At 43.7% G+C, this 16,594-nt stretch overlaps 1 protein-coding gene and 1 long non-coding RNA gene across 3 annotated transcripts in view; one reads left to right on the top strand and one right to left on the bottom strand.

Annotated features, from left to right (window-relative positions):
- Nucleotides 1–16,594, top strand: part of GPR158 (G protein-coupled receptor 158) — a 351,668-nt gene that overhangs the window by 132,294 nt on the left and 202,780 nt on the right. The window lies entirely within an intron of this gene.
- On the bottom strand, nucleotides 7,850–9,268 carry LOC138844891 (uncharacterized). Its single transcript, XR_011381312.1, has 2 exons — nucleotides 8,686–9,268; nucleotides 7,850–8,102 (listed from the first exon to the last, which is right to left on the bottom strand). It is a non-coding gene; the product is annotated as an uncharacterized lncRNA (long non-coding RNA).

The following is a 16,594-nucleotide window of genomic DNA, read 5'->3' as shown; positions in this document are numbered from 1 at the left end:
CAGCGCTGGGCCAAACAAAAGCTAGGAGCTTCATTCAGGTCTCCCATGTGGGTGGCAGGAGCCCAAGCATTTGGGGACATCTTTTGATGCTTTCCCAGGCGCATTAGTGGGGAGCTGGATTGGAAGTGGATCAGCCAGGATGCAAACCAGTGCCCACATGAGAGGTCTGCGTCACAGGTCGCAGTGTTACCCGCTACAGCACAATGCCAACCCCATGATTGGGATATTTAAAAAATTTTAGTGTTGTAGAATCATGTATGAAACTATAACAAGGTATCCACTAGTGGATATTGGTGGTGACTGTACTATTCTGGCTTAACTAACAGAGTGGTTCCTACACAACCCATTTTCTAGCAGTAAGAACAAAATTTTAAAGGATGACCATGTTAACTGTCCTATAGATAATGCCAAAGCATGTAATTTGGTTAGTGTGTTGAGTCTGAGAGTTAATTTACTTGGGATGTACCTAATAAGAAGGTGCTAGCTGGGACTGGCACTGTGGAATAGTTGATAAAGCCAAGGCCTGCACTACTGGCATCCCATGTGAGCACCAGTTCAAGTTTAAGTCCCATCTGCTCCACTTCTGATCCAGCTCCCTGTTAATGCCCCTGGGAAAGCAGCAGAAAATGGCCCAAGTCCTTGGACCCCTGTCCCCATGTGGGAGACCTGTAAGAAGCTCCTGGCTTTGGCCTGGCCCAGCCCTGACCTTTGTAGCCATTTGTGGAGTGAACCAGCATTTGGAAGACCTCTCTTTCTCTCTGCCTCTGCCTCTCCCTCTCTGTAACTCTGACTTTCAAATAAATAAATAAATCATTAAAATAATTTTTTAAAAAGTGCTAGTTCCTATCTTGCTAATGAAGAAAGAAAAATACACATAGGCAAGGCTTGCTGTTAGCTACCAGGAATCCTCACAGTTTTCTAGCCTATAGTGCACCTATGGAAATCTGTGGACCTATGATTGAAGTGGAAGTGATTAGAGCGATCTAGATGCTGAATCCTAGTGATAAACTTTAGTTAATATCTCAGTATACATTTCACGTTTGTAGGCAGTTGTTCATCCATGACAATCATAATAGCACCTTGTTAAACATGTTTTACTGGTGGACAGTTCGGCCCAATGGGGTAAGCTACAACCCATATCCAAGTGCTGGTTTGAATCCTAGCTCCTTAGCTTCCAATCCAGCATTCCTGCTAATGGGTACCCTGGGGAGGGGGCAGTGATGGCTCAAGTCGTTGTGTGGCTGACACCCACATGGGAGACCCAGGTGGAGTTTTGGGCCCCTGGCTTTGGCTTATCCCAGCCTGGCCATTGTGGACATTTGAGGTGAGAACCAGCAAATGGAAGAGTAATTCTCTCCCTCTCTCCATCCTCCCTATCCCCCCCTCCTCCCTCCCTCCCTCTCTCCCTCCTTCCCCCCTCCTTCTTCTCCTTCTCCCTCTCAAATACATGAATATAAACATTTCTTAAAAATACCTTTTTCCTTCATAACTGGAAACAAGCTGATGCAATCATAAGTTGCTGCAGTTTGATTCACTGGCATCTGAATGGTTAAAGCCTTAACTGTAGCTCTTGGAAAAACACCGTGCTTTGAACTACAGAAGTGAATCCAATACAGTATAATGGATTATTGCAGACCATGCATGTGTAGTCCCATATTGGATGTCCAAATTATGGTGAAGAGTAATAGAATAATAAATGCCTGCTTTTGTTTAAAACAGAACCCTGAATCCAGCAGGTAAAATGCTGCTTTCAGATCCGTCACAGGAAAGATCAAGACGGGAGAACCGTGCTTTCTTAGCAGGCAGTGTGATGCGTTTAGTGCTATTTCCAGTAGTTCATTTCTTTGCTGACAATGATTTGATAAGTGTTGAAAGGCACATAGGAGGGCGCTTACCATTTGCTTTACTTAGTCTGTGTTTGAAACATTCCCTCCTGAATCTGGAAAACATTATGCTGAGTGAATTAAGCCAGTCCCAAAGGGACAAATATCGTTAAGTTCTCCCTGATTGGCGACAACTAACTGAGCACCAAAGGGGAAACCTGTTGAAGTGAAATGGACACTATGAGAAACAGTGACTTGATCAGCCCTTGGTCTGACTGTTGATGTACAATGTAATACTTTATCCCTTTTAGTATTTTTTTTTGTTCTAGTACTATTGGTTGAACTCTGTAATTAACACACAATTATTCTTAGGTGTTTAAATTTTAACGAAAAAGTGGTCCCTGTTAAATGTAAGAGTGGGAATAAGAGAGGGAGGAGATGTACAATTTGGGACATGCTCAGTTGGACTTGCCCCAAATGGTGGAGTTAGAAACATGCCAGGGGATTCCAATACAATCCCATCAAGGTGGCAGGTACCAATGGCATCTCACTAGTCCAAGTGATCAGTTTCTGTTCACAATTGATCACACTGATAGGTCTAAGAGTCAAAGGGATCACACAAACAAGACTAGTGTCTGCTAATACTAACTGATAGACTAAAAAAGGAGAGAACGATCCAACATGGGAAGCGGGATACACAGCAGACTCATAGAATGGCAGATGTCCTAAATAGCACTCTGGCCTCAGAATCAGCCCTTAAGGCATTTGGATCTGGCTGAAGAGCCCACGAGAATATTTTAGGCATGGAAAGCCAAGACACTCTGGGAAAAAAAAAAAAAAAAGAAGAAGACCTAAATGAAAGATCTCTGCGAGTGAGATCCCAGTGGAAAGAACGGGGCCATCAAAGAAGGAGGTACCTTTTTCTGAAGGGAGGAGCGAACTTCCACTTTGACTATGACCCTGGTGGAATAAGATCGAAGTCAGCGAACTCAAAAGGCTTCCCTAGCCTTGGCAACTCATGACTAGAGCCTAGGGAGATTACTGACGCCATAAACAAGAGTGTCAAATTAACAATTTGACAACAACAGGAGTCACTGTGTACTTACTTCTCATGTGGGATCTGTCCTTAGTGTGTTGTCCAATGTGAAGTAATGCTATAACTAGTACTGAAACAGTATTTTACACTTTGTGTTTCTGTGTGGGTGCAAACTGATGAAATCTTTACTTAATATATACTGAATCGATCTTCTGTATATAAAGATAATTGAAAATGAATCTTGATGTGAATGGAATGGGAGAGGGAGCGGGAGATGGGAGGGCTGTGAGTGGGAGGGAAATTATGGGGGGGGGAGCCATTGTAATCCATAAACTGTACTTTGGAAATTTATATTTACTAAATAAAAGTTAAAAAAAAAGAACAACCCCCCCCCAAAAAAAAAAAAGAAACATTCCCTCCTGAAAAGGTTATAACAAAAGTATATACAGTCAATACATGGAGTCCAAGAAATGATAAAATGGACATTTCTTTGTAAATAAATGACATCCAAGAAGACAGGGTATACATCATCTATTTTGATGCTTTTATTGATTTATTATTTTTATTTTAAAATGGAGAAACGGTGGTCTCCATTCACTAGTTCACAATCCAGACGCCTGAGACGGCTGGAGCCGGGAACTCCATCCGGGCTCTTACGTCAGTGTGGTACAGGTCTCAAAAAACTCAGGCCATCTCTTGTTGCCTCCCAGGATGCACATTAGCGGGAGGCTGGAATTGGGAGTAGAGCTGAGTCAAGCCAGGCACTCAGATGCGGACTTCCCAGGTGGTATTTTAACTGCTAGGCCAAACATCCAGCCCAGTCTGTGGTTTTTTAAAGTTGAAGGTTCATAGAATGCACTTTTTAAGAAATCACCTCGGGAACTTGTAGTGGTAAATACCTTTCTGGCTTCCTGTCCCTGGAGGGAAACACTTTTTGGGTGGTTCTGGTGTGCTCACTGGTTTACAAACCCCTGCCATCATTAAGTGGCTGGATTATGTTATAAAACCAATGGCAGAAACAAATTTTGATGAAAGTAGAGATGGTCAAATTGTTGAAATTCATTCATTTTGTGAGACTGGCGGTTTTTTAAAGATAGAACCGTGGCACTGTCTCAGGTTGCAGCTTATGATGATGACTTACCTAGAACGCGATCTAATAAGAGCTCATGAACTATTAGAGCTGGTGTTTTACTTAGACATCCTCTGTTCTCTTTATGTTTTATGATAAAGAAATTGAGGCTTAGATCTATCTAACACCTCTGGGGCTGGCTATGTGGCACCAAGGGTTATGCTGCCACTTGTGACATGGGCATCCCATATCAGAGTGCTGATTCTAGTCCTGCCTACCCCACTGCCTTTCCAACTTCCTGCTAATGTGCCTGAGAAGGCAGCACATGATGGCCCAAGTACTTGGGCCCTTGCCACCCATGGGGCAGATCAGGATGGAGTTCATGGCTCTTCGGCCTGACTCGGACTTGGCTGCTTTGGCTATTTGGGGAGTGAACCAGCAGATGGAAGATATCTCTCTTTTTCTTGCTCTCTTACTCTCACTCCTGCTTTTCAGATAAATAGAACTTCTTAAAAAAATATAAAAAAAGAAACCTCAATATCCAAGCTTTGCAAATGTTTACTGGAAATCTAAGGAGCCAGGAACTTGGGACACAGAAACAGTGCCATGCTCTGATCCCTGACCTGGGGGGCTGTGTCCTGCCTCTGCAGGTTCTGTCTGGCATACTCTGCTGTGTCTGTTCTCTTCCTCCCTCTGACTGTAAGCAACACAAGTTAATATTTAACTTCACAGAGATCCTCTCCATTTTGAATTAATTTCCAGTTCTTAGGAGCTCTCCTTGCAAGTTAAAGAATCTCTCCTTCCATAAGTTAACCCTAGAACAATCACACCTGTTTACCCATTAAGGAGAGTTATTCTCCATGTCGAGTGCATGTTAGGGTGCTCCCAACTTCAGCATCTGGAGAAGAAAGATGTCTTGGAGCAGCAGGGAAAGACGGGGCACCTCAGTTGCTAACCTTGGCCTGATACCACCTGGCCTCTAGTGGATGTATGAGGGCTGGGCAGTCAGTTTAGAGACACCTGCCAGAGAGGAGCTACCCTTTCTTATGGTCCACAGGATCACAGTGTATCGCAGACAAGAGGTACTCAAAAATGTTAGGCTTCAGTTTATTTCTGTTTTTTTTTTTTTTTTTTTAACTTAAGCTTTGCTTTAGAATATAACCGTTCCCCACGTGACATTTCCATTTTTCTCATTCCCACGATAGCAGCTAAGCCTGCTTGTATTATTTGAAGTTACAGTGGCCCAGAGGGAATGGAGCGAACTCTGTCATCAAGCAGAACACATTAGGATTCCTGTGTGCTGCCTGTGAGTCAGGAATTTAGTCACTACCTTCACTGAAGATGTGCCCACACTGCTGCATTTAGCTGTCTCTTGGTTCATTTTGTAGATATACCAGCGATTTTCAAATTTAACAATTGAAGTGCATGCAAGGTTGCACATACATATTGGCAGATGTAAAGGATTTTCTTCTATTTAGTTGTATAACAGTTGGCTACAGGTGGCTCTGGAGCCCACCGCAGTGTCAGATGTGAGCAGTATAGTGAAGTTCTTGTCACAGCACAGTGGACGTAAGGAGATTCCCATTCAACAGGATAAAAGTCAATATTTACTAGTTTGTAAGTATCCACCAACATGAGAGGGGCCAAAGACCTACTAACTGAGCCTCTTACCAGAAGTTATCTGTAAAATGTCTTTATTCTCAGGAGACATGGTGGCTGTCTGCTTTTCCTGAGAGAAGCTAGTTCTAACCATCTAAGTATCAGGCAACTTCCTAGGGCTCTGACAGAAAGAAAATGCACAGAACCCCTGATCTGCCATTGTTTGGGTTCAACTTCAAGTGTCCGGGCCAAGTACAGACAGCCCGGAGACCACCTCCTCCCTCTACTCCTGGCAGAGACCCTCAGTTATTGCTGCGTTGATTAAACCTGTGCATTGTAGTTCAGACACGCTATGATTCCTTGAGAGGAAAGGCGGTAGTCTACTTAGAAGAGCAGTAAGAAGGGAATGGTTTCTCACTAGAAATCAAAGGAAATATCTTACCCATCAAGTGCTGAAATTGAATTATTTAAGGATAATAGACACCCTCTTGTAGAATGACAACTAAAAGTAAGAGATTTATTTCCTGTTTTGGAACATATAATAACAAAATACCTCAAAAGCTGAGAGATTTAATGGTTGCTTCATGGTTAGCAAAACACTTTAATGAATTTGAACAGGAAATATGAGAGTACTTCAAAACATTCATGGAAAATGGAATTAAAACAAATTTATTTTAGTGCAAAACTTTTTTGAAATACCTTCAGATGAGGAATCTTCAAAACGTTCATGAAAATGTGTATTGGGAAAAAAGTAGGCATGGAATTCACTTTTTTTTTTTTTTTTTTTTGCATCAAAGCAAATTATCCTTTCATTCCAGTTTCTACCACGGATTTTTTGAAGTACTCTCATGTCCTGAAGCATTTGGAGCCGTCATTAAAATCCCCAAGGTGGAATGAACTGTCTGCTTATTCTGTTCCTGCCATGTCCCCCTCGTCAGTAGTTACGTTTTGTCCTGCTGCAAGCACACCCTGCCATCCTGTGCCCCTTCTCCTTTCACTGTGAAGCATCAGTGCCCATGACAACGGAGTTGACATCTGGAGTCCCGGGAAGCCTAGAACCATCCTGACAGGGTGAGGCTCCGTTTTACATAAGCGACCCCTCTTCTTTCCTGTCAGGCAGGCAGAGGGAGGAAGTGTGGATCTGAAGGAAGCTTTGGGTGAATGGGAAAAGCCTGGATGCCCGTCGTGTCTGCATGACGGGCATCCTGCATGATCCAGGGGTCATGTCAGTCAGTTTCTGTGTGACCCAGCTCTCCTACCAGAGTATGTGAAAATCGCCTCCTTTGTCCCCTCGTGAAGTTCTTGTGAGAATGAAACGTGGTACCAGATGTGAAAAGGGCACTACAAGACAAATGCAAAATGAGGGATTTTGACTCAGCTCACTGCTTTTATTTATTTTATGTTTTCATCCTATAGTTTTTCCCCTAAATTCTTTAAAAAGTCAAGTTCTTTCCAGTGTATCTTCATTGCTAATGGGCGAGCCTGGGAATGGGCAGGAAGATCAAGACCAAAGAATCTCCTGATAAACTGCAGGCTGGATAGAAAAAGTCAGTGCAAATCTTTTATTTTATAAATAAATTTTCTCCACATTCATTTATAAGAGAGCTTTTCACACCTTTAATCTCCAGGACACAGGGAGGACCCTAAGTGTCATGAAAAATTGCTATTATTCAGGGTGTAAGTACAATCTACAGATTCTTGTGATGTTTTAATGTTTCCAGAATAATCCAGCACAAACTTTTGAGTTAGTACTGAACAAGGAGAGAGCAAATGAGTGCTATACTTGGATGTTTTGGCATAAATACATGATTTGCTAATGGCTTAAAGTTGGTCAGATGCCAAAGATGCAACTATGTTTTTGCTATTAATATTTCATCACTCCCTAATAGCTTTTATATAGGAGTATAGAAATTTCTAGTGCTATGAGGTGATGCAAAAGCAGTCCTTTCTGTTGATGTGAGAAAAGATGGAATGTTGTTTTATAAATAACTTATTGGCTCCCGGACTTTATTCAGGAAGCTGATCTAAAATATCTCCTGTCTAGCTATAAACTCGATTGTGTTGTAGCCACATAGGGTAAGACGTGCTGGGTTTCCATGCAACAATATAGTCACTAAAGAGAAAGATAAATTAAGACAAAGACAAGTTAAAGGTACAGAACAAAGTTGGAGGTAGGTTTTTGGCTGTTAAAACTGTAAAGAAATGTTAAATGTTTGAAGAGATGAATATATTTACGCTGATTAGACGTTACACAATGTATACATGAACCAGGACATCGCATAGTATCCTGATAAAATTCTTATGTCTGTAAAAGTTTTATTAAAAAATAATTTTAAAATAAGTAAAATACTTCACCAGCTAACTGCAGTATGCCATCGCTTGTATGTTACAGAAAATGTTCTTCTGTTACAGCTCTTTGGTCCTGTGGACATTTTCTAGGTGTTGGCGTTCACCCCTGTGGTGGTGTTCTGTCCAGTCACCAAGGCCTTCTCTCTGAGTTAGGTCTTCCTCTCCCTGCCCACGGAGTTGTAGAAGCTGAAGGGATGGCTCCTCCAGTACAATCTTCTGTTCTTTTCTTGAAATTTGTGGAACAAAGTTAACATTTCATTTATGGCTTATGATAACTCAGTACCTTCATTGTATCACATTACTTCTCCACATTGTACTGTAAGGTAAATCTTGATATGTGGTAGGGATTATGTTGTTATATAGGGTGCCCTCTTGATACTCTTACTAGCAATTTTAAACTTGCTAGTAAAAAAAATCACTAAAAGACTCCACTGTTGGGAGTTGTGTGGTCTTGTGTTCCTCTCTGTGATTCTGTCCCATCACTGGGAAAGAGAGGGATAACACATAATATCTAAGACTTTGCTGTGAAGACTCCCAGAGTTCTGTACATTTTAAGTGCTGAAAAGACTGCTTTATAAAACAGTCAGCAGCTGGCAAAAATTCCTCTTCACTCTTGCCGTTATTATCAAATGTGAAGAGAAATAATAGTGCTATTGTAAAATAGATGGGTGTTAGAGCTGTGTGTATGTTTACTCAGACTTAAACTGGTGCATATTTTAAAAAGTGAATCCTTATATTTAGGTTATCTTCATATCATAAAAACAAGGCACAGTGTTACTATAAAACAATCCTTTTCCTTGAATTTTTACCTGATTTAAAATCTGTGCAATTCTTGCAAGATATGTAGATAATGGAACCAGAAAGTGCACTTCAAAAATCAGTAGCATCACAAGTAGCTATGATTGACAGCCGGGAATCACTTATCTTGTGCTTCCTTTGTGGTGATTGGTTGGCCTTTGGAGCAGATGCTTTGGGTGGAGCCCCGACAGCATCCCCAGCCCCTCTTCCTGGTTAACAGAATTCTGATTCTATTCAGGTACCTCCTCTCACCACAGTGCCTGAGAGTTAGACTTTGATAGATTTATCCTATCAGGTGCAGTCTTCTGTCCCCGTTGCCTGGAACTGGCTTGAGCAAGGACGTGCTGTGTGGGTGTGACTGACAGGAGGCAAAGCCAGCTGAAAGGAATCAGAGGAATGTTCTGTCCTGCGGTGGGAGAAGTCTCATTTTCTGTGTTCTATATAGTTGTATAGTTGTCCTGTAGTCGTATCCATACACATATTTGACTGCAACAAATATACCGCTTATGTTCACTTTGAAATGAATATTTTGTCATTGGAATATTCAAAGAATGGAAAACTTGGGCCTTAATAGGTTATTCAACCTTGGCACTGCCAACTCCCTTGGATTCTATTGTGAGGTCATAAATTCTTTATTCCTGTAACTCAAGTTGACTCAGAAACTTCTGGTGTAGCTAAAAGCATCCTAAGTGCTATTATTCATTGTGAATTCCTGCTTTCTTATATCATGTGGAGAATTATGCAAATGGAAAAATAAGTAATTTATAACTATATAGGATTCTGTAGATACCTACATTTTCATACAGATAGTTTCTGAAAATACAGCAGGACTTGACAACTCTCTCTCAAATAGAAGCAGAACTACTTCCTAGAGTGTTAACTTAGCAATATGTTGACAATACTTGGAACTGTTAAAATGTAAGAGTTTTAGGCCGGCGCCGCGGCTCACTAGGCTAATCCTCCGCCTGCGGTGCCGGCATCCCAGGTTCTAGTCCCAGTCGGGGCGCTGGATTCTATCCCGGTTGCTCCTCCTCCAGGCCAGCTCTCTGCTGTGGTCCGGGAGTGCAGTGGAGGATGGCCCAAGTGCTTGGGCCCTGCACCCCATGGGAGACCAGGAGAAGCACCTGGCCCCTGGCTTCAGATCAGCGTGGTGTGCCGGCCGCAGCGGCCACTGGGGGGTGAACCAACGGCAAAGGAAGACCTTTCTCTCTGTCTCTCTCTCACACTGTTCACTCTGCCTGTCAAAAAAAATATATATGAGTTTTATATATGTGTGTGTGTGTGTGTGTGTGTGTGTGTGTGTGTATAGTGAGAGAGAGAGCACGCAAATACTACAAAAATCTTAGCTGACACTTGATGAGTTATCTGAAGTGGGCACACCTATGCACCTATGTAAATCCATCAAGAATGTCACTAGCATCCCACAGTCACCACCCATGCCCTGAATGATGACCACGTTTCTGACACCATAGATATGTTTTCCTTTTTGAATGTCATATATCTGAGTCATGCGTCCTTTGGTGTCTGACTTATTTTGCTTGACAATTTTAAATGTGAGCTTCATCCTTGTTATACACATCAGTAGTTCATTTTGGGGCCGGCGTTGTGGTATGGTGGGTAAACCGACATCCCACATGGGCACTGGTTCATGTCCTGGCTGCTCCACTTCTGAGCCAGCTCTCTGCTAATGGCCTTGGAAAGCAGTGGAGGATGGCCCATGTCCTTGGGCCCCTGCACCCACATGAGAGACCCAGAAGAGCTCCTGGCACCTGGTTTTGGCTTGGCCCAGCTGTGGCCATCTGGGGAGAGATCCAGTAGTTCTCTCTCACTCTCTCACTCTGACTTTCAAGTAAATAAATAAATTTTTAAAAAGAAATAGTTCATTTTTATTTATTTGGCATGAATATATCATGATTTTTTTTCAGTGAGCACACAAAGATTTAACAATTTTTAACATTTTGCCATATTGTCTTTATGTGTGGACATTGTAAGTGTATGTATTCACATCTAAATATGAAACAAAGTATGGTATTTGTCTTTCTGTGTGTGGCTTATTTCACAGTATAATGATCTCCAATTGCATCCATTTTGTTGCAGATGTCAGTGTCTCAGTGTATTGGTTTCGTTACAATAGACGTGGGAAGCTTTGACTACTACTGGTGATGCAGCTATGAACAGTCTCATGCTTATCTTTTATAGCATATGTCTTGCAGCTATGAACAGTCTCATGCTTATCTTTTATAGCATATGTCTTTATACATTTATTTCTGTTGAGTATACCCTTGGGGTGGGGTCGATGGGTCATTCCTAGTAGATACATACTACTCTTTAATCAATATGGTGAGTTTTCTAAAGTGATTGTGTTGAAATAAACTTCTTCCCAATGTTTTTTTTTTTTTGACAGGCAGAGTGGGCAGTGAGAGAGAGAGACAGAGAGAAAGGTCTTCCTTTGCCGTTGGTTCACCCTCCAATGGCCGCCGCGGCTGGTGCGCTGCGGCCGGCGCACCACACCGATCTGATGGCAGGAGCCAGGTGCTTATCCTGGTCTCCCATGGGGTGCAGGGCCCAAGCACTTGGGCCATCCTCCACTGCACTCCCGGGCCACAGCAGAGATCTGGCCTGGAAGAGAGGCAACGGGGACAGAATCCGGTGCCCCGACAGGGACTAGAACCCGGTGTGCCGGCGCCGCAAGGCGGAGGATTAGCCTAGTGAGCCACGGTGCCAGCTATTCCCAACGTATTTGAATGTGAAATAGATGATTGCCAGTGTATAATGCCATTATTTTTCATTTTAACCTATTTGATGTATGGTACTATCTCAACACCTTTTCACATGTTTACTGACTATTTGGGCATCTTTTTCCTCTTTTTTTTTTTTTTTTTTTTTTTTGCTTAGGAGTGTTTATAATTTAATTTTTTTATTTGAGAGGGAGAGAAGGAGAGTGAGTGAATGAGAACTCCATCCACTTATTCACTCCCCAGATGCCCACAACTGCGAGGGGGCTGAAGCTGGAATCTGGGGATTCAACCTCGATCTGTCATGTGGGTGGCAGGAATTCAACTAGTTGAGTCACCATTGCTGCCTCCCAGGGAATGAGTCAGCAGAAAACTGAAATCAGGAACTTGAGCTGGATATCAACCCTGTCCGTGTATCTATCTGTCTACATGTCTACCACCACCATCATCCTCACCTGCCTACCCTATCATCTGTCTGTCATCTGCCTACTCTGTTTATCTGTCTGCTCTATCATCTATCTGTATCTATCATCTGTCTGCCCTATCTATCCATTTGTTGCTTCATTGGTTTATTTTCTTTGAACCAATGCATTGTAGTTTTAATGGTATATGCTATAAATTCTCTAAGTTTGTTCTTTAAAATTATTCTTATTCTTGGAACTTTAAATGAGCATGTAAATTCATGCATACACACACACACACACAACCTCTGGGACTTTAATTAGATTACATTTAATTTGTATATCATCTTGGAAAGAATTGTTACCTTTTCATTATAAAGTCTTCTAAGCCATGAACATTAACTTTGGTTTCTTTATTTTCTCTCACTGATGTGCTGTGATTTTTCTGTTAGAATTCTTGACTGTTTTTGTTAGATTTGTTTCTAAGTTTTTACTGTTTTGGTGTTACTGCAGTTGTATTTGTAAATTTTATTTTCTAATGCTTGTTGTTAGTGTATAAAAAGTTGATAATTCTAATAGTTTGATTCTTTTAAGGATTCTATACACACAGTTTTGTCATTTCTGAACAACAGTATGTTTGTTTCTACCTTTCCAAATTCTCACACCTTCAAGTTGTTTTTCTTCCTGAGTAAATTTGTGAGCCATTCCAGTACAATATAGAATAGAAGTCATGATGTAGAGAGAGAAGACATCCTAGTCCCTGTGTCAGTAGAAGAGCCTTCAAAATATTACCTTTAATTTTGATGGTTGCAGAGGGATTCACTTCTGAAATGCCCACAAGAACTGAGGCTGGGCCTGGCCAAAACCAGGACCCCAGAACTCAATTTGTGCCTCCCACATGGGTGGAAGGAACCCACGTACTTGAGGCATCAACTCCTGCCTCCCAGGATGTGCATTAGCAGGAAACTGGAATTGGAAGTGAAGCTGGGACTTGAACCTGGGCACTACAATGTGGGATGCAGGTATCCCGAGCAGTGTCTTAACCTCTGTGCCCAATGCCTGACCCTAGAGATAATCTTTATCCTATTAAGAAGTTCCCTTCTGGTCCTCATTTGATAAGCTTTTGTCATGAAGAGCTGAATTGCATCATGTACTTTTTCTGCATTGGATGCATGGCTGGGATGACAATATGCTCTTTGTATTTTCTTATTATGGTGAACTATACTGAGTATTTTTTTTTTTTTGACAGGCAGAGTGGACAGTGAGAGAGAGAGACAGAGAGAAAGGTCTTCCTTTGCCGTTGGTTCACCCTCCAATGGCCGCCGTGGCTGGCGCGCTGCGGCCAGCGCACCGCGCTGATCCGATGGCAGGAGCCAGGTACTTCTCCTGGTCTCCCATGGGGTGCAGGACCCAAGCACTTGGGCCATCCTCCACTGCACTCCCTGGCCACAGCAGAGAGCTGGCCTGGAAGAGGGGCAACCGGGACAGAATCCGGTGCCCCGACCGGGACTAGAACCCGGTGTGCCGGCGCCGCAAGGCGGAGGATTAGCCTAGTGAGCCGCGGCGCTGGCCCTATACTGAGTATTTTTCAATGTTCAGCTGACCCTGTATTTCTTGACCAAGCCCAACTTTGTCATGGTAGATTATCATTGTGTAGATAGCCGTATTCATTTTGCTTCAGGCATATGCAGCTTATAAATCATGCATGCTCTTGAGAAAAGTGCTTATGGAAGGTAAGCATCCTTCTGTTTAGGTTTTCTGCTTTCAGATCTTAATCCCTGCAATTTTGCCTGCCCTAGTACCACTGAACTCCAGATTTTGTCTTTTCGGGTCAGTAAGATGGGCATAAACTCTAGGCCACCCCTTGCAAATGACTTGAAAATTTTTAAATGTATATATTGCGTGGAGTAGAGTGCTTACACCAATGAAGTTTTATTTTTTTGACAGGCAGAGTGGACAGTGAGAGAGAGAGACAGAGAGAAAGGTCTTCCTTTGCCATTGGTTCACCCTCCAATGGCCACTGCGGCCAGCACACTGCGGCCGTTGCACTGCGCTGATCCGATGGCAGGAGCCAGGTACTTCTCCTGGTCTCCCATGGGGTGCAGGGCCCAAGCACTTGGGCCATCTTCCACTGCACTCCCGGGCCACAGCAGAGAGCTGGCCTGGAAGAGGAGCAACCGGGACAGAATCCGGCGCCCCGACCGGGACTAGAACCCGGTGTGCCGGCGCCGCAAGGCGGAGGATTAGCCTATTGAGCTGCGGTGCCAGCCACTAATGAAGTTTTCTTCTCAGGATCTTGGTGTCTGAGTCCTGCCTGCTCTAATTGCTCTCTTCAGCTGCCCGAGAATGAGGGTTTTTGTTTTGCTTGTTTTTTTGTTTTTGTTTTGCTTTATACAGGTATTTATGTGAATCTCAGCAGGAAGGTGGGTTTGAAACGGAGGTGTTGGTACAGAAAGGGCTCCGAGGTAGGTGCGTGTGTTTGGAGAGGATGCGCAGGAAGTGGACACTGTTTGCATGCTGCCCCATGTGGCTGTGGAACAGAGGCCTTCCAGCCCGGGAAAACGGCAGTAACTGTGTCTGGTGTGCTCAGAGAGCTTAGGAAGGTGAGAAATTTCCGCAGGGAACAGGAAACCAGTGACAGAATCAAATGGAGAGTCCAGAACACAAGTGCACAGTGACTTGGGGAGCTTTGGGAACGCACAAAGAGTAGGAGAGAAAGTCAAAAGAAGTCTTTTATATTCAGGTTTTAGTGGGCTGAACAAACTCACATGAATCAGGCTACTTATCAGCTTTTAGTCATCTGCTCATTCTCTTTCCCTCTCCAATTAAGTCAAAATTTAGAAGCAAGGGAGTCATGGTTTTATTTTTTCTTGCCCCTGCAAGTCTGTGAACATTGTTTCGGATATTCTAGACATCTAGCGATCGCTTCAAGAAGTGAGCAGATGAAACGCATTGCCTCCCATGACTGTCTCAGTCCCCCCGAAACAAGGACTGCACAGCAGCCTGATCCAAACCTTGCTGTGCTCCAGTCAGAGCCTCCCTCTGTGCCTTACCTGTCACGCTGGGTGCTTCACCTCTCAGAAGACCTGGGAAGAGGCAGGTGCGGGCTTAGGTGGAGAAGGCTAGAGACGGTTTATCTAACACACGCCCCATTCAGCTGACCCGAGCAGCAGGAACTCCTCTCTTAACCAGAAACCTTGAGCTCCTGTGAAAACATGTAACCAGGAGGTGTGCAGAACCATGGGCCTGGAGGCATGCTCTGAAAGCTACTTGGGAAAAAAAGAAAGAGAATCGAGTCCTCCTTCTTACAAGTTACATGCAACATGGCCTGCAGAGAAAGGCAGGCTGTCTCTCTGTTCCTGTCTGATTTGATTTGCTTAGTCAGCAAGAAAGGACAGAGTGGAGGCAGTGACAGTAATTGTTGGAAACACAGAAAAGATTACATTTTCACCCGCCAAGACCAGACTTAGTATTTGAACTCATTCTCCCGGGTTGGTAAGATTCAGATATGTTTTAGTTTCTGTGTTGTGATTTTTTTCCATGTGCCTTCCACAAGTCTTATCACAGAGCTGGACTACTCTGCCTTTAAAAACTGGATAAGAGTTGGGAGAAAGGAAGACTTGGAAAGCACAAGTCAGTCGGATAAGCAGATCTCTCTGGATTGTTAAAGAAGAATCCAATATCAGGATCTGAGTAAGAAGGCAGGGGCCTGCAGAGCCAGAGGAGAAAGATTAGGGCAGGAGTGAGGGAGCAGGCCTTCTCGAAAGTAGGGAGTGTGGGTGCCAGTGCATGGGTTTCAAGGTAAATGCTGCCTTCAGTGTTTAGGGGGCCGGGAGCACATTCCCACCTCAGGACTTAATGTTGAAAGTGAGTAGATGAACCAGGAACTTTGTAATTCAGCATGCTGTTGCAGAGGGCCATTAGCCTGGAAGTAAAAATTATCCTCAGATAGATGTCTGTGCAAGATGTTAAGAACATACAGAGGAGGGCCTACATCGTGACTCAGGGGGTTAAGCAGCCACTTGGGACTCCAGCGTTCCCCATGAATGCCACTCTGAGTCCTGGCTGCTACAATCCAGCTCCCTGCTAACGCACTTGGGAATGCAGCAGCAGATGGCCTGAGTGCTTGGGCCCCTGCACCCACGTGGGAGACCCGGATGACTCCTGGCTTTAGCCTGGCCATTGTGGTCATTTTGGGAGTGAACCAGCAGATGGGAGATCTCTGTCTCCCCTCACTGCCCGTGTCTGCCACTCTGCTGGTCAAGTAAGTAAACCTTAGAAAAAAAGAGAGAGAACCAGTGGAGGAATGGATGGCGTCGTGGTGTCTTCAAAGATTCCAGAAGAGCAGAGAACTTCAGCACCTGCCCGTGGATCGCAGCAGGTCGTGGAGTGAGAGAGGGAGGGTCTCGGGGGCGGGTTAAGAAGTGAGCCTTCTCTGTTCAGAGTTTCACGTGCTCCTGTCCTTTCAGAGGACGTACGAAGGACAGACCCGATCCTGGGTGAGTGCCGCAGGTCACTGGCACGGAACTTTAATAGTGGTGTCGGGCTGAATCACAGAACAGTTAAGATTAGCGAAAAACCAAAAAACACCAACCCTAAAAAGAGTGGTGTATGAGAGGGAGTGAGAAGTGGCTGGCCTGCTTGTGCAAAGATAACAAAGGAATTTCTCCCGCTGATGATGGGGTGGCCCCCACACTGTGGTGGGCATGCCTCTACTGTGCAAGTCAGTCCTTGAGAAAATACATGTTTGTTCATTTGCTCTCCTGGATACCTTCCTTTTGGAT

The sequence above is a fragment of the Oryctolagus cuniculus genome, chromosome 13, assembly GCF_964237555.1.
Source record: "Oryctolagus cuniculus chromosome 13, mOryCun1.1, whole genome shotgun sequence".
Taxonomy (NCBI): domain Eukaryota; kingdom Metazoa; phylum Chordata; class Mammalia; order Lagomorpha; family Leporidae; genus Oryctolagus; species Oryctolagus cuniculus.
Note: the sequence above shows the minus strand (reverse complement) of the source record. Positions and strands in the feature narration are given on the sequence as shown.